Below are 21,783 nucleotides of genomic sequence, written 5' to 3' on the forward strand. Positions count from 1 at the left end.
TGGAATGCCACCAGAGACACACACAGCGCCTCTAAAGGAGAAAGGATGAGAGGTCAGTTTGCACTGTGTGCAAGGGCCAGACAAAGCTGTAAAATTCTTACAGTATGCATATACTTGACAATGGTCGTGATAAAATCCTAACACAGCCTGTGCTTATAAATGTAATGAAGCTACAGGCATTCTGAGGACACTTGGGATATGAGCAGATTTTCATGCCCCATCTTACGTTACCTAAGCTGTCTGTCCTCTGTATAACTTGATAAGAGTTAAGGAAAAGAAAAAATATCCCAACTAGAACTACATGACACTGCAGTGTCATGAGTGTTATATGGGACTGGGACAGAAAGTTTCAAGATGCTTTTGTACAAGTTAAGATCTTTTAGGACAGGCTAAACAGCTGTGTACCCCACTACCCCAGTGTCTCTTCCTGTTTGAAGTCACCAGCTATTCAGACAACTACCGCTGGTGCCTATGGCAAAAGCAACCTGAGCAAATCATTCCAACTGGATTTTGGTCTCAGTCAGGGAAAGGAGCAGAAGCTATACGTACACAACACCTACTATGAAACCGACTACATTTTCAATACCAAATAGTTCTAATACTTACAACTTTGGGGCTAGAGAGATGGATCAGTGGTTAAAATCACTAATTTGCTCTTCCAGAGGTCCTGAGTTCAATTCCCAGCAACCACATGGTGGCTCACAACCATCTGTAATGGGATCTGATGCCCTCTTCTGGTGTGTCTGTACCATGTACTCACATACATAAATAAATAAATCTTAAGAAAAAAATACAACTATGATCCTACCTAAACTCTAGAACACAAATGAAATCCAGATTCTTTATAATGCTTTCTAGTAATTTCTAAAAGAAATCTTTACGCCTCTTTTGAAACTGTTGAATATCACTTATCCCAGGTATCGGCACATGGTAACAACGGCCATAATTTAAAATGAGTACTCTCAAGCTGCTCCCAGTGGCTCATACCTTTAATCCAGCATTCAGGAGGCAGGTCTACAGTGAGTTTCAGGACAGCCAGCCAGTACAATTACACAGAAAAAACATGTCTCAAAACTCAAAATAAATAAATTAAATTAAATGAGTACTCTCTTTAATAAGGTATGGATCGACTTAGAATATAGATAAAACTGATCTTGGCTAGGCAGAAGACACTCCATTTTTTATGTCCTTCCCATTCTCAAAACTCTTCCTACACTTGTGATACAGAAAGTATTTTCTAATTGAATAAACTGAGGAAGGTAAGTGTAAGCAAAGTATTCCTGTTCACATAGTCATCAGGGAAAGCTAGGGAAAGACAAACATCCCATGGAGACTACATGACATTGTCGCAAGTGCATGACTCACTACTGAGCGACAAGAAAGAACATGAGAAGGAAAGATACTTCAGGAAGCCAAGGAAACAAAATCTTCCCAGTCTTCAAAGCACAGACTAAAGCAGGCTACTGTCCAGTTCACTCCCAGGCAGTGAGTGGGGAGAAAGAAAAGGCAATATGGGGCAGGTGGGCTTTTCAGAACAAAGACATTTCTTTCTCCAATTCATCAAGAGTCTTTAGAACAAAGAAATTCAGGAGGTTCCACCTATTTTTATGGCTTGACTTACTTACATATTTAAAGATTGTGCAATGTATACAAATGACAGCCTAATGTAATAATGGTTGCACACATTACTTCTGGAAACCATCAAAGCGGTATCTAAATCCCAGCTCTGTCACTCTTCTGCTCTGGGAAGTGCTTTACCTCTTATAACACTGGCAGGAACCTTATACTTTTAACAGTGCCGCAACAATGGTGTTGACTATTTTGAATGAATTCATTTGTGTGTAAGAATATCTACCTTAGGGTACTAAATGAGCTATAAGGCACAGGTTTAATTCAGGGTAAGGGCTACTATCGAACAGTGACACGGTCTTCCTTTTATTTTCCAGCCAGGTCGGAGGTTATGACAGAGACCCTGGCGAAGAACAAAATGAGAGACAGGTGCTACAGCCAAGTATTGGAAGGGGAGGTGTTTACTACTAGAGACCTGGTCAGAAATCCCAGCAAACATAGTCTTGGCAGATGAAATCAGGAACAATGCCAGACCGGTACAGTAGAAATATAACAAATGGTGATTCATAAAACATTATTCTGAATCCTTGAGCATCTGTCAACCGTAGATAAAATTGTGGCCAAAGAGAATAGATGAGAGGTGAGAAAGAGCACTATCTTAATGTGTTTGCTTACTTATTTTAACAGCACATACAAGCCTCTATGCTAACCTATTAGCATAAATATTCACCTGTTTCACAGCACTCACGTCCCTTTTTAGGTAAGAGCACCCATGTAAGTTGTTCTTAACTGTGGAGAACATACACCAAAGAGAGTTGAATTTAAAACCTACCTCTATTCCAAAACCACATTACCTACAGCCTGCTAACCCAAGCAGCCATCCCACTTGCAAGGGAAAAACTATTTCATCTTTAAAACTGAAAGTCAGAGAGAATATGCATTTAAATTCAAAATCCAAAGGAAGCTTTCTGTTTGAATACAAAGAACATTCTCTCAAAAGAAGATACCACTAATTACTTGTTATAATGCACTCTGAGAATGACAGCTGTAAGTATCCAGTTAGTGTTTAAGTGCACAGAAAGCCTATCTAGAACTGAAACAGCTTGTGGTTAGACACCATCATAATGTGGTCTTTAACTTCCCATTACATTTCCCAGGCATCTGATCTGCATTTCTAACCACCACCTACCTCCTCCTAAGCAATATGATATGGTAAACCGAAGGGCAGCCAGGAGGGCTCCAGGCAGAGCTCTACTGCTTACTAGAGCCAAACAAACTACTGACTTCAATTCTCACTTCAGTACTAACTGAAAACCTCTGGTGAGAATCAGTGTTTTCCAGAGTTTCCCACAGGATAACCTTCCCAAGAAAAGTCTCTCCAAGCAATCCCACTAAACTTCCCTATTGTTCTCACCCATCTAAGAATATGCACATTACTAGCTATTCCTTCCCCAAATAATAATTACTACATTTTATTTCTCTTCAAATCACTCAGATCTCTCATTCACGAGGGGAAATTTTTACCTATACCGTGCATACTTGCATAGAATGCTACATGAATTGATTCCTCACTTGGTATTTAGTGTTCATGACTTTGCCTTAATATTTATCTCTCCTGAAAATATTTAGTACTCACAACCAGTTATTAACTTCTTTGTGTGTGTGTGTGTGTGTATGCAGGTGCACACTGTCTGTTGCAGGTACAAACACAAGCATGGGCACACGTCTGTATATGTGGAAGCCACGGGACTACATGAGGTGTCAGTTTACTTTTACTTACTTACTATTTGTCCACTTGGTTGGATGGTTTGTTTGTTTTAATTTGAGGCCATGGTCTCTCACTGGCCTGGAACTCACTTGTATGCTAGTTGGGCTGGTCAGTAAGACCCAGGGAGGGATCTGCCTGTCCCCCTTCCCCAGCTCAGGGATTGCAAGCATTACCACCACAGCAGTTGTTCTATGTGGGTTCTGGGGACCAGACTCGGGGCCCCGCAGTAGTGACAGACAAACACTTTAAGAAGTGAGCGATCTCCCAAGTGTCTTAATTACTAATTTCTCAGTATAACTCTATACTAGAGGCCTAACTTTTCAGAAAGCAAACATACAAATAGTGTTTATGTTTACTCCTGTCTTGAACAAATAATCCAAATTTTCTGGTCCTTGTTTTCCTTAACTAGAAAATGACTAACATATAAAATTCCTTTAGTTCTAAAATGCTCTATGATGATATATATGCTACACATTCTATATTTGTTCCTCACATTTTGAGTGTGTGTGTGTGTGTATGTGTGTGTGTTACCAAGTCTTATTTAACCTAGAATATGAGTTCCCACAGGACCTAGCCTCCTATTATTATTTATTGGGTTCTACCTTCTTACTGTCACTTCGCTGCATCTATCCAGAGCCTAGTATACAGAGAGTTCTCAGGAGACAGGAATGCATAATCACCACTCAGCAAAAAATACCAATGGAAATGTACGCAACCTTAATTTTCATGATAAACAAGTAAGTGTATGATGATGTGAAAGAGAAGAAATTCTAGGTTGTTAAAATGAGAGACTTCTTTATGTCAAACAAGTAGGAATTTATTTGGGGGATCAAAAGAAGCTAGGATAAGGTAACTCTTCAGTCTAATTTTCAATTTCTATTTTCAGTATTATGAGAAGAGTTATGGAAGACTATCTCTGGTCAGTAAACAACAGCAACCAAGTATTAGGGACATCAGATTCGTCCCCTAGTAAGTAATGGGAAATCAAAGGAATGAAGGGCTTAACAGACAAGTGAACTACTCCCCAGTCAAAGGAAACAGAAGCAAATGCTCACAGAAGGGTTTAACAGCAGACAAAAACTTGCTGTCTCAAATATGCAATTGTCAGCATCATACTTTCCCAATGTTTGTACCTCAGTTCTTCCAAGTAGACAAGCTCCACAAAACATCAAGTTCAACTCACACTAAAGCCTCAGAGAAGAAAGCCCCTTTTTCTTTGGCGTTAGCTGCTAATGATTCAAAAGGCACAGAAGGAGTAACTCATTTAAAATAGCCTTGACTTAAAAACAAAACAGCTACTGCAGAACACAAAATTGCTGTTTTCAGTTATATTTCACATATGATGTTACCCAATTAACTGTCAGTAGATAGCCTAGAGCTTATACAGAACCCTATACCAGGTTTTGAAGAGTTCAGGAAAGATGCTCCTATCCTCAGTCCTATTCTGCAATACCTGCTTCTTTGCTATTTCCCTGACTTCAGCATTTTCCTCTCCTAAGAATATTCTGGGAACCACAAAGTAATAGAATGGTCTGGGGTTAGAGGTCCTTCCCTCTGCCTTGCCCAAGTCCATAAATGAGGCCAAAGGCCAAAGGCAATTTTCTCCAATTCCAGATCTCCCTTATGGAGATGAGAGAGGGGACATGGAGACAGCCAAAACAGGGAGTGTGGGCTGGGGGAGTAATTTACAGGATATGTAAACTTATCAAACCGAACTCAAGCAACCACACACACATAATCTCTTCATCAAAGGCTTCTTGGCCAGAGCTAAGCAAGTCACCAGCTGAGCTCGGCCCCAGCTCTACTTCTTAACATCTTGACTCTGAAGGCGTTAACTGAAGCCATTCTAGCTCTACACAGTCCCTACAACCTTCTCAGCACCTCCTGCATGGGTCCAAAACAAACACTCCATCAAATTTCCAACTAACAAAAACTGTAAAGTAGTTGAAACAAAATTCAGAAGTACATTTCAGAGATACAACTGAATTGGGTATTATCTACTTCAAAAACTTCATGATATTGTGCTTCAGAACCCCAAGAGGAAATTAAACTTCATGTTAAACATATAAGTTTAAGTATATAAAATTACCAATATTTGTGGTTTTTTAAATCTACATATTAACAATTTCAGTTTACCTTAATATTTAACTTTTACTTGGGGGTAGGGCAAATCACTGAGGCCCAAACAATGTTATATTATATTAGGACTCTATACTGTAAAATATGCTTTTGAAGATTTTTAAAACAATTGTAGCTTTTGAAGCCTCCTGCCCTCCTGAATTAAAAAAAGAAGAAGAAAGAGAAGTAAGAGAAGGAAAAGGAGGAGGAGGAGGAAGAGGAGGAGGAGGAAGAGGAGGGAAAGGAGGAAGAGGAAGAGAAGGAGGAGGAAGAAGAAGAAGAGGAGGAAGAGGAGGAGGAAGAGGAAGAAGAGGAGGAAGAGGAGGAAGAGGAGGAAGAGGAGGAAGAGGAGGTGAAGGAGAAGGAGAAGAAGGAGAAGCCGCCACCGCCAGGCAGTGGTGGCATAAGCCTTTAATCCTACCACTGAGGCAGAGGTAGTGGTATCTCCAAGTTCAAGACCACCTTAGTCTACAGGACAGCCAGGGTTACACAGAGAACACCTGTCTTGAAAGACCAAAAAAAAAAAAAAAAAAATTCACATGCTGTAATCTGGCAGTCCCCATCCCCACAGTGGACAGGCTTAGACAAGAGGATTGAGAATTCTAGGCCAGGCCAGTGTGAGCTACATAATGATGCTCTATCTCTAAACAAACAAACAAACAAACAAACAAACGAGAGAGAGAGAGAGAGAGAGAGAGAGAGAGAGAGAGAGAGAGGCTGGAGGTGGGACACATGGTTAAATGTGCATGCACACACACACATACACATGTACATAAGAATGTTTGTATCAAGCTTTCTTCTTTAGCGGCCAATATTTCTTGGTTCTCAGGAGTGTTTAGTAAGTAATCAGAGAGGCTGGGGTTTTGTTGTTTTGTTTTGCTTTCTTGTTGTGTGTGTATGAGAGAGAAAGAGAGAGACAGAGAGAGAGAGAGACAGAGAGACAGAGAGAGAGAGAGAGAGACAGAGTGACTGTGTGTATTGGGGGTTGGGGAGAGTTTTAATATCCATCTCTAGCGAGGATGTCAAGACCTTGCTGACTAAAGCAGACTCTGATGGCCAGTGAATGTGTCTGGCCACAGAAGCACAGGAGAATCAAAAGGCACCAGGATCAATTCCCAGGAGTTTCCCAACTCGGATGATATCACCTATCAACTCCTGCTTCAAATTCCAAGGAAAGTATGCTTTCATTCCCTGCAGGAAGTTAGTCCTGAGTATACTTAATAGATATCTCGATATGGTTTTTATTGCAAAATGTTTCTTCATAAGCTTTATTTTTATAGGGCCATCTCAAAATTTAAAATTAAGAATTCACTGACACGCCGGGCAGTGGTGGCGCACGCCTTTAATCCCAGCACTTGGGGGGCAGAGGCAGGCGGATTTCTGAGTTCGAGGCCAGCCTGGTCTACAGAGTGAGTTCCAGGACAGCCAGGACTACACAGAGAAACCCTGTCTCGAAAAACCAAAAAAAAAAAAAAAAAAAAAAAAAAAAAGAATTCACTGACACAATGGACACTCTTATTTTTTCATTTGTTAATATGACCAATCACCAATCATAACTAATGATTACTAAATGCCTACCTAGTGTTAATTACTGTGGTAAGACCCACAAGGAAAACAAAAGAGGCTATTTCTGTTTTTAAGGCACTTACAATGCTTAGAAGAGGTATACCAATGCACAAATAAGCCAAAGTATGAGAATATGCAAACACCACATGACAAATATCAACTAACAGTACAACTCAGCAGCAAGACAGCGATCAGATTGGCCAATCTGATCCTACTGGAGGGCAGAACAAGAAAGACCTCTGTGAAAAAAGCAAACACCGAAGCTTAAAGCTTGGGTAGGGATGCCTTAGTAGTGGAAGGAGGAAGGAAGTAAGCTTTTTAAAGATAAAGTGACAGCTGTATTTGTAAAACATTTTAAAGAGTGCAAGGCACACCAAAGCAAGTATGATAAAATATTAATTTTCTTTTAAAGATTTATTTATTTATTTACTTATTTATTTATTTATTTATTTATTATATGTAAGTACACTGTCGCTGTCTTCAGACACCCATATGAGGGCATCAGATCTCATTGCAGATGGTTGTGAGCCACCATGTGGTTGCTGGGATTTGAACTCATGACCTCTAGAAGAGCAGTCACTGCTCTTAACCGCTGAGCCATCTCACCAGCCCCATTAATTTTCTTTAAATTTGGGTTGTGAGCTCAAATTACCTGTTGGGGTATTTTCCCTAAAATTTTCTAAAAGTTTAAAATAGCTCATCAGGTAAAATTGAAAATCCAATGGGTAGTGGTGCACAACTTTAATCCCAGCACTCAGGAGGCAGAAGCAGGTGGATTTCTGTGAGCTTAAGGCCAGCCTGGTCTACAGAGCAAGTTCCAGGACAGCCAGGGCTACACAGAGAAACCCTGTCTCAAAAAAAATAAAACAACACCACATTGAAAAGGAAGGGGTAGGTAGCTGGGACACTGGCGGAATCACAGGCTGGAGAATACAGCACTTGCCTAGCATGCAAAGGTGGCCCTGGGAATGATGCCCAGCACCACAAGAGGAAAACCAGAAATAAGAGCCATTAACAAGTGCAATAGCAACACTCAGAAGCAGGATAGTTCCCTAACTTTTTAAGGCAGTGGCTCTCAACCTTCCAATTGTTGCAACCCTTGAATACAGTTCCTCATGTTGTGGTGACTCAACCACACAATTATTTTGTTGCTACTTCATAACTGTAATTTTGCTCCTGTTATGAATTGTACTGTAAATATCTGATATGCTACACCTGTGAAAGGGTCATTCAACCCCCACTCCCCCAGAAAAGGGTTGTGACCCACAGGTTGAGAATCACTATTTTAAGGGAACATGTGACTCTTTTGTTTTAGAGTGAAGAGGCTCAAACACTTCATACAATGTACACAAGAGTATCTAGAACAGGGTGGAGTAGTGGTTGACAATACAGGCTACGAATGAAGTTTTTATTGCCATCCCAAAGCAGATAGCTGAGGGGAGTGAGAACCACCTTCCCAAATAACTTAAATGCCGGTGAAGCCAAGTCATCTCCCCCAAAACAAAGCAAAGGAAACTTCCAGCTACAGAGGATTCCAGACAAGGACTGACTGTGAGTAGCTCATCTGTACCTCCTTTATCCCCTCCCCCAGCACTCACAAACAAAAACAAAATGTACCCTTGCCCACTTGAGAAAGAATCAAGAATTGGCAGCTCTGCTGAAGTGGACAGTTTCCAAACCAAAGTCCTTCTCTGGGGAAGACGTTGACAGCTCAGAAAACAGAAGGAAATCGCTAGTTAGTTAAGATCTGAAAAAAGCCATCAGAAAGTACCCATCTATCCTTCCACACTCCACGGTGTCTTAACTTCCCCAGGGAAATCAGGAAATTGAAAATGTTCTCTATCTGATTCTGTTCTTCCCCAGCAAAGAATGACAAACATGCAACTCTCATATTAAAACCAATTTCCTTCCACAATTGAAAGGAATAGTTCGAATCTGAGTACAGTGTCTGACTTACCACTGCCTGTTTGTTTTGGTTTGGGTTCAGGTTTTGTTTGTTTGTCATTGTTGTTTTTTGAGACAGAGTCTCATTCTCTGACCAGATAGTCCTGATACTATATAACCCAGGCTGGGTTCAAACACCTGAAGTCCTTCTACCTCAGCCTACTAAGTACTGGGATTACAGGCATGAGCCACCAAGCCGCTGGGAGTACAGGAGGATGATGACAGGGTTGCAACTACTATGGCACAGGATAGCTTCAAACTCACCATCCTCCTGCATCGACCCCCTAAGTGCTGGAATTACAGAAGGAGGCCACCATACTCAGCCATAGCCTATTTCTAATAAGTTTTGCTGGCCCAACTTGAAAATAAGTTTAATAGAAAATAACTTGAAGGGAATTTAGTGGAAAAGAAAAATAGACCTACAAACACGGTAAAACCTTGACTCCTTCTACTTCTAACTATCACAGCTGATGAATCCCCAACACACTGTTCCTCTCTCTCCTGGGCACCTAATAGACCCAGGTCAAAAGTCCCTCCTCAATGCACTTTCAAGTCACATGTTCCCTCAAAATGGACTTTCAATGCATCATTTTCTCAATCAAGCCTTGGGAAGTACCACTGTTCACTTTGGTTTAAAAGGACAGTGGACTGGGGGTAATAAGCCACTCTGTGGTCTAGTTCAACACAAGGGGCGAGAAGGAAACAAACACTGAAATAGGGCAGGAGAGAGGATAATGTGATGACCTCATGTCTATTAATCACCTGCCAAAGGCCAGCCACTGAAAATTCAATTGTACACTGAGCTATCAAAGCTACTCAGGTTCTAATTAAACCCTTGGGTAGTCTATTTAAAAATGAATAAGAAAGCATCATAATCCCTCCAATTCTCTGACTACATAAACTTCACCAACAAATGTAGTCTATCAAATAGGAAATTACAAGGTCCTTTGCCTTGTTCACCTAGTGCACACTTTATACACCACTGAAATAACCTTTCTTGGATTTGAAACTTATCCCCATATGCTTATACTCCTTTATTACCTCACCATTTGCTGCACTATGAGATAAAGTTCTCCAGTGGTAGAGCACATGCCTGGCACACATGAAACACAGTTCAATTCTCAGCACTGCAAAATGAACACAGGTCAGCCGGGCGGTGGTGGCGCATGCCTGTAATCCCAGCACTTGGGAGGCAGAGGCAGGTGGATTTCTGAGTTCGAGGCCAGCCTGGTCTACAGAGTGAGTTCCAGGACAGCCAGGACTACACAGAGAAACCCTGTCTTGAAAGACCAAAAAAAAATTTAAAAAATAAAAATAAAAAAATAAAATAAATACAGGTCAGGCATGGAAGTTCACATCTGTACTTAGGAGGCTGGCAGAAGAGCTGTAAGTTCAAAACAAGCCTGAGTTATGTAGTTAAAATCCAGGCCTGCTTGGGATACAGCGTGAAATTCCATTTCAATTAATAAATAGATGCATGCATGGATGGATGGATGGACGGACAGACTGACAGGAGATAAAGCTCCACATGATCCAGCCTTGTCCGGTCTTGTTTGCCAACCATAATGTCTTAGATACTACATGAAACAGTCTGTTTTTTCACTCCGGCTCTAACCTCAGCCTAGAGTGTGCTGCTTTCAGTCTCCTGCTGGCTCTGTGCTCAGCTCATCATCCATGAGCCAACGTCTTCTCCTCTGGAGAACTCATCTGTGGGCCTCCACTTTCTACTCTGTAACTTATTACAACATTTATCACACTTCACTACGTCTATATACTGACTATCTTTCAACTAGACCAGCGGCTCTCAACCTTCTCCATGCTGCGGCCTTTAATAGAGTTCTCTGTGTTATGGTGACCCAAAAACACAAAACTATTCTACTGCTAACTTCATTACTGTAACTTTCCTCGTTATGAATTCTAATATAAATATCTGATATTCAGGATAGCAGATATACTACCCTTAAAGGGATTGTAACCCACAGGTTGAAAACTGCTGAATCAGATCCTTATGTTTCTTATGAGTAGAGAATTTTTCTGACCTGTTTCCATCTCTTTAGTGCCAAAAGATGGTAAGACACCAAAAGATGAGTTTGTAAGATGGTAGACATCCAAAAGACACTGGATGGGGCAGAACAGAAAACAGAACCAAATAAACAGGAAAGAAGAAAGAAGAAGCAACTGAGACAGCCTAGCGGGGAGAAATGCTCACTCTCGGGCTCACTGCCAGTCTTTACCATGCTGCTTTCTCTAAAGCACAGTCCTCACACAACTATAGCTATTGTATCTTTGATGATAAGCTCTTTCCCCTGCTTCTACGCAACTTTACGTTCCTAACTCTGGCAACCAAAACATCTCTCATGTGGACATGTGCCACTGTAAGCCAATATATCCCAAACTGAACTCATCATGTTTTCCTTAAAAATAAAGAAACCTGAGACTGCAGATATGGTTAAGTATTTAAGAGCACTTGCTGCTCTTTCAGAGGACCAAGGTTCAAGTCCCAGCACCCACATCAGAAGGAATCTGGTGCTCTAACCTGGCCAGGAGAAGCATGCATGTGGCACACATACATAACATGCAGGCACTTCCACATACATGTGAAATTTTTTTAAAAGTTTAAAAATAAGGAAATCTTCATAGTCAATGTCCCCTACAGCGCAGGCCTGACTTGGTCCTACCTGACTCACCACTGTGTCCCCATTCTCAGTCCTCACTAGTGCAGCTTCCCTCACTGTCTCATTTCCATTCTTCTCTGTTCTACCTCAAGACTCTTCTCAGGCCTCATCACTTCACAGACTCCAGATAGCCATCTCTTTTCCGTTAACACAACAAGCCAGCTTGCATCTTACCGTCACATTACCATTCTAATAAAAAACCTTCCTGTGTACCCAAGACCCTATTTTCCACCTTTTAATACACATTTATTAGTCTAGTGTTTAAAGACTGCCTTTCCCCCATAAGCACAATCCTAGACACCGTAAATGTCACCACTACTCAGGTCAACCTAGTCAATGTCTTTAGAACATTTTGACTATTGCCTTGTTTCCAGGATTTTGTTTGGTCCCTTCGATGTCTCGGGGTTGTTTGTTTGTTTGTTTGTTTTTTCGTTGCTGGCATCTGCCTTTGCTTTCTCGGGGTTTTGTTTGTTTGTTTTCCTTGCTGGCATCTGCCTTTTTAAGATGTTGCACTATGCGGCTGAAGTTGATCTGAAACCCACAGTCTTTGATATTCAGCCTCTCATGTGCTAGGATTTGGTATGACAGGCAGGTGTCATTATACCTGGCTTTCCTAATGCACTTTTTAAAAGTATTTGAAATTCTGTAATTCCTCTGTAGTACCTTTCATAATTACCAGAGTACTCTACTCCTAAAGTATCTATAGTATAAGGCCTGGACTGTGCAATTAAATTAAATTAAATTAAATTAAATTAAATTAAATTAAATTAAATTAGAATTTAAGCTTTCCACTTAAAAAAATGTGCCTGGCATGTAAATAGAGGCTCAGCAGATAGCCATTCCATTTCTCTTCCTTACAACTGAACCCACACTCTTAAAGCACACAAAGCTGTCATTCCCATTCCCTCCACCACCACCCCTTCAAGCACTTAGCATAGAACTGAACTCACAGCAGGTAAAAACAAGTTTAATTAATTCCTCTTACCCAAAACTATTTCTTAGAAGAAATTAAGGGCTAAGGCATAACTAAACAAAACAGTTGAAAATAATCCCAGTCTAGCTGTACATCGTAAGATTCCTGTCTTCTCTGCCTCTGGTTTCCAACTCAGAAATCTAAGCACCTGACTGGAGATAAGTGGTAATCGGTGCTCATGACATGGCAGAGCTTTGTGATGACTACAAGAAGGTGGGGGCTGGCAGGGATATGGTGGCAAGGTCACCAGAGCACTGGAGCTGTGTGCTTTTGTTTCTGTTTACATGTGGAGACTTCTCATTCCCCACTCCCTTTTAATCAGTCATCAAAAACAAACCTCCTTCGGGATATCTGAAGATTTTTCAGTACCCAAGACCTTAAGAAAGCTACTTTATGAGTGGCTTGGTGGCACACACCTTTAGTCCCAGCACTCCAGAGGCAGAGGCAGGAAGATCTCTCTGAGTTCAAGCTTAGCCTGGTCTACAAAGTGAGTCCAGAGAAACCTTGTCTCAGAAAGACAGACAGACAGACAAACAGACAGACAAAAAGAAGGAAGCAAACTAGCTAGTTAACTTACTCTTTAACAGTACAGTATATTGCAGTGAGATTCCCTCAGATACTGTGAATGAAGATTCATTCTAGCTAGAATATAGACATCATCTACCACGTACGCTTATGTATGAGGGAGACAGTCTGAGAGGCCACATGGGACCTTCCAAGACTTTCACATTAGCATACATTAAGATACTTAGTATAGTTTAGTTTTAATTACCTATAAATGGACTATTAATCTTGTGGATTTCTAAAGCCGAATATTTAATGCAAACTAATTCTATGTCATTCTTCCTGTAGTCTTTTTATAGTTATCAGGTAATACAGGCTTAGAAACGTAAATTTGACATCAGTATAACCTCAAAATAGTAAATCTGGCTTTAAAAATAGTACGTTTTTAAAATAATAAATTCCTGCATAAAGTGTTGAATTCTTAGGCTAGTACTCTCTACATTAACAGAACTGAAGGTTCTTGAAATGTGTCATCCTTACCACAAGCTTTTGAGCAGAACCCCGCCATAGTCTTGCGATTTTTCCACAAGCTGGTGCACTATGAAACAGGGACAAGCAGAGCTCAGACAGCAAGGTATGCAAATACAAAAGCTTCTGTACAGGAGCTTATGTCTACCACTGAGACTGTATCTCTTTGGGCCAGGATGGTACAGAAAAGAAGCAGAGGAGTCACAATGTACCGGTTCCTGCTTGACTCGTGTCCCTGAGTTCCTGGACCAAAGGGCTCAATATTTCTCACTAAATCCACCCTTTGTTCAAGGACCTACAATGACTCTATTGACCCTTCCCTCCACATCCAACAGGCTGGCCTCTGAATCCCTTCCACCCTCTTACTCCCCGTGACTTGACAGCCCACACTCTCTCCAGTCACTGGCACACATACCTCAGCCATTCATATATACCACCACTGCACATTACACATTCTATACTCTATTTGGAAAATCCTTTTGTTTGGGGTTTTTGAGACTGGATTTCACATATCCCAGGCTGGCAATGAGTTCTGATCCTCCTGCTTCTATCTCCCAAGTGCAGGGATTACATATATCTATCACCACACTCAATTTGTTCAGAGCTGGAAACAGAATCTAGGGATTCCTGCATGTTACCCAAGCACCCCTAGCCCCTCAGAAAATCTTTTCTTCTTTTATTCCTAACACAGAACATTTTTTCACTGACTTCAATGTATAAATTTATAGGTAATGACAGAGAAGTGACCTGGGTAAGGTCACATTGTAAAGAGAAGAACCAAAGTGCAACTAATTTCATAGCCCGTACTTTTATATGACTAGTCCATAACCTCCCAAGTCCATTTTAAAACATACTAATTCAGAAACCTTTTGTTTAATCTCATTAATTCCTTGTTACTTCAAGTTTTCTCCAGCCTATACCCACTCCAGCACAGTACACTAGACTTGGTTTTGTTTAGACAGTTTCCTACATTTAAAGAGTCTGAACACTAGAGCTTCTTTACATTTATGTCACTGTCACCCTCTGCCCTGCTCCATGCCCCATGTGGTACTTCCCTGTCCCTCACTTCTACTCCAAGTGAAAAGACATCTTTTTATATTTTTTTATCTTCCTAGACACTGGAGCTTAGAGGTTGCTTTATCCAAGGGAGTGTTCAATTATTATTCAGCAAGAATTTTTTAAAGTTCTCTCTTTTATTATCTTTTAAAAAGTCGACTGAATTCAGAAATTCATGAAAAAACTGCCCTGCACAAAATTTTAATTGTATGAATTTATCAGGCACTAAGATTCCAGTTTGCTATTCCACTGTTCTTAGGTTCCATAGGAAATCTATTTCTAAGACCACATTTGCCAAGATTGATTTTCCCCCCTTTGGTGGGGTTAAGTGTTTGTGGTCTGAACACTTCCCTAGACACACACACACATACATACATACACACACACATACACACACACACGCACATACATACATACATACAGTCTCTCTGTCTCTGTCTCTCTCCAATAGTCTCAGACAACACTGTTAGAATACCTGAGGGATTTGGGAGCTCAGAAACTTTAATAAGAAGTATAATATCCCCATAACAAAGTGAACATTTATTTTTGATACTAAATTGTTCCACAATAACTCACTTGGCTGCATATAATATACCTCAAATTTCTAAAAAGCCGTCTAAGAACTGAGACTAACATACTGAGCTGTTTGTTCTACACTCATTCCTAGGTTTACTCAAACTCTTCAATCCATACCCAGTGGGGTAACATACACAGTTCAACAAAAGGAAGCTAGATAGGAATAGAAATTACCCATATGCCATAACTACGATTGGTACCAGCCAACTCACATGGATTAAAGCAACTATTAGTAGTTAAGACTCCAAGAGGATATGTGTGATTTTTTTAAAATCCAATTTTAGACTCCAACTGAGATATTTTTCCATTAATAGGTAGAAGGAGAGGGGAGGAATAGAGAGATAAAGCAATTATTACTTCAAGAACATTCCAAGTTAGTGACATAACTCTATCACAGCACATCTAACCCTGAGCACCAATCATTGGTGGCCTTGTCTTATAATACAGCTCATCAGAATCCACTGCTGGTCATATTGCCTTATACAACATACCAGCCTTTTTTCTTTGACAAAGTTTTACTTTTTTTCTCCGCCACAGAGAAAGTCCCTGGTACTAAATGAAAGGGTAAGACGGATCAGAGCATAAATAAATAAATAAATAAATAAATAGTAGTTTGGAAACTACCGTCTACACTTCCCACTTAAACGTATGTCCAAAGCAGACATCTATTCTGTTCTAAATTATTCACGTTAATGGATAATGATTGGCAGAAAGGTGCTGATAATCCAAAATGAGAACGAAAAATCGAAAAAGAAAAATCTATTTTGGTTTTGGAATATGTGTTTTCAGCATATTTACCTTCTCAATTATGCCTAGCATGAGCTAATATTTGTGTTCATGTGCAATCTCTAAGTACACAGAAACCAGCCTGGATTAGGAAGGCGCTCTGAAGATGCCAGTTCACTAGTAAAGTTAGAACAGACTGCTATTCAGCCCTGTACAGGAAGAGCTGAAATTTCTTTTATTTTACATTCTGTTCAGCCTTCAAAATATCAATAGACTAGCACAGCAGGTTAGTAAACCAAAGAACAATTAGTTCCTCATTGTTTACCTAGAATGTGTTCATTTGTAACTTAGGTACTGCCATCATTTAATTACAAGTCTGATTCTCCCTGGCAAACTTCTCCATCTCTCAGGAACAGAATATCATTTACTAAGGAACACATTTCCTAAATGTCTTCTTAGCTATGCAATATAGAAAAAAATTAAAATAGAAATTAGCTACTTCTTTGGAGTCTTCTTACCACTACTTATTTTTCTTATCCACCTGAAACAGATTTTGAGAGACAAAGGGACCTATGTATATTGTAGGTAAAGTCAAAGACCGACAAATTACCAGCTTCTAAGTAAAACATGCTATGTAGTATTCACAAAAAGATAAAGAAGGCAAAAGCCAAAATTGGGCTAGGAATTGGCTTTGCAGTCATGAAAATTCCCTAAGAAGTTTTTTTTTGGGGGGGGGGGGTGGTAACCTCTTAGACCAAATTTCACCAGTCCGCTTCTCTCAACTTGCCCATTTTTACATGTGTCTTGTGCCTAGAAGACACCTAGTTAGAAAGACATTCTATCACCAGAGAGGAGAGAGAGAGACTCTGAGGGCTGGTACTTGTGAGCGACAGGCTAAAAATATGCCGGCCCAGTAAACAAATCCCATTCCATCTCGACAGGAGCCACACCGTTAACCTAGTAATTATGAGAAGAGTGAGATCACGCAGCCGCCAGCTTACTCATCATCAGCTTCTAAAGTTTCCATCGGCTCAGAGCAACTTTTCTTTTTTTCTGAAGTCCATAAGCCTGCCCTAGAATTTCTACACCTACACTCACACACAGCCTGCCCCTCTCCCTCTCCCTCTGTCTCCCTCCCCCCACCCTCTTTCCCTCGCCCCAACCCCACACTCCCTTCCTCCATTACTGGACGCACCTCGGTTTGGCTATCGTTAAGAACAAACTTGTCTTTTCTTTTTACTTTTATAGTGACTTTAAAAGAACTTTATCCTACTGGGATAAAGGAGTGGGGCCGGCGGCTGCATCTAGACCACCCCAAAACTCCGCCATCCCTCTCCTAAAGTCTAGCTGACAAGAAGAGACCATCCAAACTGCCCAGCACAGCTCGGGGAAGGACAGGAACCGCCGGCCAGGACTGGGAGCGCGGGACGCAGGTGAAAGATTGGCGTGAAGGGGGAAGGTGGGGACCAAGCAGGGAGCGGCGAAGCGAGGAGCGGGTGCTCAGGGGAGATGGCTTCAGGTGAAGTCTGGTCAGAAAGAGGAGGCAGTGGAGCTCGACGACGCAGAGTTTGGGGCGCTAGAGACGCGAGAGGGGCGGGGGAAATGGGGAGGGTGTCAGGGCTGGGGGCTCCGTTACCCTCGCGACTCTCAGGGCAAGGCTCTAGGCCGGGGCGGAGCGCGGGCCCCGGCCGCCTCGCCTCATTCCTCGGCAGTGACCCCGGGGTCCGAGCGGCCCCTCCCCCGACGACGATGGAGGCGGAGGCGGACACTGCGACCGCGGCTGTTGCTCTCCACAGGAGATGGAGCTGGAGCCAAGCCGGACTGACCGGAGCTGGCCTCTTCCCAATGGCTTTCCGCCGGCTCCACACCGGGTCGCCACTCCGACTCCAGAGGCTGATTCAGGATCGGTGGCTTTCGGCCGTCCGGCCGGAAACAAGCGCCCGTTTCCGGCCGGAGCGGGTTGGCGGTGACACCCTAGCCGCCCCCGGGCCTCCTCCCGCCCGGCGCGGCCGGCCCTGCCCCGCCCCGTCCCGCCCCGCCCCGCCCCTCCCCGCAGCAGCCCCGCCCACAGGACCGCTTTGGGGCTGTGGCCGGTTTGGCGCTTGCCCGACGCGTGACCCCGCGCGTTCTTGGCTAGAGTCCCCGAGGCTCCCCCCCCCCCCCCCCCTCTCGGCTGAAGCACTTTTGAGCGGGAGCTGGGAGCTCGGCATGGGCTGTTAAGACTTTGGGGTCGCATCAGTTGGCGCCAGCCTTAAGGGAAGAAATGGAGACCGGCGGAGTAGCTTTCGAAAGGTGAGAAGGATAAAAATACTTGAGAAGAAGGTTGAAATTCTAGTTACTCCACGCAATCCTGGACCAACCAGAGTGAAGTGAACATCGCTTCCTACAAACCAGCCCCACCCAGTTATGCACTCCCCTTGTTCCTTCACTCTTGACGAGAACATACCCTTTTCTTTATTTACTTGCATAACAATGACTCCCTAGTGACATCCCTGCCACAGTCAGTAAAAGTTTTTAGTACTTTTCATTGTTAATGTGTTTTTACAACATTACAGCATAATTCAACGCCTGCACTTATTGAAGCACTACTGTACTCCACAATGCTGGAAATAGAAAACTCAACATGACATAAATCCCGAGCATCAGCAATCTAACAATTTAATATTAATAAAATTCACTGAAGTATTTTATATAAAGCAAAATGAGCGTATATGTCATGTAGGTTACAATGAGCTGTGCCTAGGAGCACACAAACAAGGCATTTCAACTTTTCATATTTGTAAAAGAATATGGACTGCTTTCAGAAGAAACACTTTATTGCAAACACAAAATGGGCTCAGCCTATGTTATACTCCAACCAAATGAATCCTAAATTTTAATTCAGACCCCTAACATTGTGGTGCCCAGTCCACACATTCAAGGCAGTGTTTATTATCATAATTGTTTATGTAAAAACACATAGTACAGTTAGCTCTTTATTTTCCTCAGTATTCTCTGAGGCTTTTGGTTTCTAAAGGGGAAGGATAGAGCACAGAATTATCCAGACTAGGAAACTGACACCTGAAACAGGAAACCCGCTGGATAGCTGTATCTCTTGAAGAATACCCTTAAGTTTAGAGTTGAAAGTTCAGGGCTGAACCTAAGGCCATGTACACATACCTCAGCCAAGCAACACAACCAGCACCTTGCATGGAACTTACCAAAACTTACAATGTAACTTAACAAGCAGGGCCATTTGGGCAGAGCTTAAAAGATTCAGGGAGTATCGATTATGACTACTATTTAGTGACAAATCTGAGGAGAAGAGGGTGGGACTTGGTTTTATTGAATTCCACAGATCATACTAGACCTTGCCAGCTAAGTCTGAGGTGGGAAGGCAGAGCTGTGCAAAACTGAGAGCTGTTTTCACCAAGGTCTCCAGGCCCAAGTCATGCTCATCGATTAGCTATGCTTAACCCACTCTCACAGACTCCTTAGGACCAGGTACGGAGCTCAAAGGCTCTCTCCACCTTTAGTAGAAGACAGATGTCTTTTTTGGCAGTGACCACAAAAAGTAGTCCAGATTCAAGAGCTGAGCCAAGTGGCTGGTCAAAGCTATTTAAGCAACCGCACATTGTAGGCCTGCCTGGAAATTTAGGGATCAGGAAGTGATGGGGTTGCAGTTGCTCTGTGCCTGTTTCTTACTCTGACCATCCATCAGGCATTGTTGTTTGTGTAATTGCTCAATGGGCTACTTGTCTTTGGCCAGCTCTGTCTGTGTGGGTAGCAGTGTGGTCAGCTGGGCTGGAAGCCAGGCCACCTGGGTTCTGGTCCCAGCTCAGCCAGTCCCTAATCCATTAAGTGACTCCCATTCCTATGCTGTCAGTTTCTTTGCCTATAAACTAGGAGCGTCTTCTCTTGCCATGTGCAGACTGTCATAGTGTCTGATGCTCAGAAACCTATCATCTGATAGTAAACAGTCACAGCAGCCTTAGTACAGCCGAGTCTTCCCCTCCCCCCCTCAACTAGGTAGAATAGTAAGGAAAGGATGGAAAAGCATCAAAGAAAACACCAGCAGTGTACACAAGGCCACGCCCCTCATCTGCCACAAGGCCACGCCCCTTGCCTGCCGCTCCCCTCCCTGTTCTTTTCCACCCTGAATGTTTTTTGTTTCCTTGTCTTAGTGATTTTTAAGCTACAAGAAGCTCCGTGAGGTTTAACTTGCATTTCAGCAACGCAACTCAACACTAGGCTGACGGGTACGGTGCAGGGGAAATATTCAGAGAAAGCTGTTTTGCAACTAACCAGGAAGGAAAAAGGAGAAATTATTTGCATTTATATGTTTTTGTGGTAGAAAAGAAAACCAAACCAAAATAACTTCCTTTCTGTCACTGTGACTATAATTTAGACCAGTGGTTCTAGGATGCCTTTAAAACTATGTATTGTAGGTGCCTAGGAATGTCAGACTAACTCAGAGTTCTTGACACTGAAGATCATAAATCCATATATATTTAAAAAAAAACATTCAGGGCCTTTTCTAAGTTAAATCCATCCCTATCCCCTGACTCAGAAATTCTATTCCTCCGTATTTACCCACTAGAAAGGAAAATATGTGTCTATGAAAAGCTTATATATAAATGTTCATAACAACTTCATTTCTAATAGCCACTCAATGGAAACCTTTCAAATGACCACAATAAGAAATAGACACAAATACATATATATAGGAATTTTTATAAAAAATAAATAAGCTACTGTTTTAAAGATTTATCTTATTTTACGCATTTGAGTATATTATTCTGCCTACATGTATGTGCACCATGTGTGTGTACTGTCCATGGAAGCCAGAAAGAGGGTGCCAGGTCCCCTGGAACTGGAGTTACAGATGGCTGAGAGTCACATAGTGCTAAGAACTGACCCTGGGTTTCCTGCAACAGCAACAAGTGCTATTAACCACTGATTCATCTCTCTAGCCCTTCAAAAACTTTTGCTTATTGATGTTTGCTCAATTTTAGAACATTACATAAGGCCCTGGATTTGATACTGAGGAATACACACACACACACAAATTATCGGGTGAAAAAAAGTCATTTTTAAGAAACTCAAATTTCAGAACAGGCAAAAATACACAATAGGCCAGGCAGTGGTGGTGCACACCTTTAATCCCAGCACTTGGGAGACAGAGGCAGGCAGATTTCTGAGTTCGAGGCCAGCCTGGTCTATAGAGTGAGTTCCAAGTCAGCAAGGGCTACACAGAAAAACTGTGTCTGGAAAAAAACAAACAAACAACAGCAACACACAATAGTAGGTACCAGCCATGGCCACCTATTAAGGGAGAAGAAAAACTAACTTAAAGTGACACAAGAGGATTTTCTAAAGTGGTGGAATGTACCATGGCTTACTAAAAGTAGCTGTTACACATATATGTCACATTGGGGATTTTTTCTTAATTTTAAGGTATTATGTTATTATTTTACATAAATGGGTATATTTCCTGCGTGTATATCATGTCTATCTGTGCACCATGAACCTGGTTCCCAAAGAGGCTAGAAGAGGGCAGTCTTCTTATGTATCATTGCTAGATCATACCTCCTAATACTGAGACTCCAAGACTACAGTGATCTCCCCATACCAAAGTGATACCAACGCACAGCAACATAGCTATTCTTGGTTGTCAACTTGACAGACCCAGGGAAGCTGGAACCTCAAATGAGGATTTCTCTCCATCAGATTGGGCTATGCGCATGCCTGTGGGATGGATGTTTATGCTTCTTTCTTACTACTAATTGATAGAGGAGGAT

The 21,783-nt window shown here is 41.9% G+C and overlaps 1 protein-coding gene across 3 annotated transcripts in view; it reads right to left on the reverse strand.

Moving 5' to 3' along the window:
* Positions 1-17,882, reverse strand: part of Otud7b (OTU deubiquitinase 7B) — a 57,072-nt gene extending 39,190 nt beyond the window's left edge. Inside the window, exon 1 of one of the 3 annotated variants that reach the window (XM_028789741.1) lies at positions 17,830-17,882. The gene's annotated coding sequence lies outside the window, so the exon portion shown is untranslated. Of the gene's footprint in view, positions 1-17,639; positions 17,711-17,829 lie in introns of those variants that run through there. The other 2 variants (XM_028789740.1, XM_028789738.1) reach the window with 2 other exon arrangements.
* Between the last annotated feature and the right edge of the window lie 3,901 nt (positions 17,883-21,783).

Source organism: Grammomys surdaster, unplaced genomic scaffold (genome assembly GCF_004785775.1).
Source record: "Grammomys surdaster isolate TR1022 unplaced genomic scaffold, NIH_TR_1.0 125849, whole genome shotgun sequence".
NCBI lineage: Eukaryota > Metazoa > Chordata > Mammalia > Rodentia > Muridae > Grammomys > Grammomys surdaster.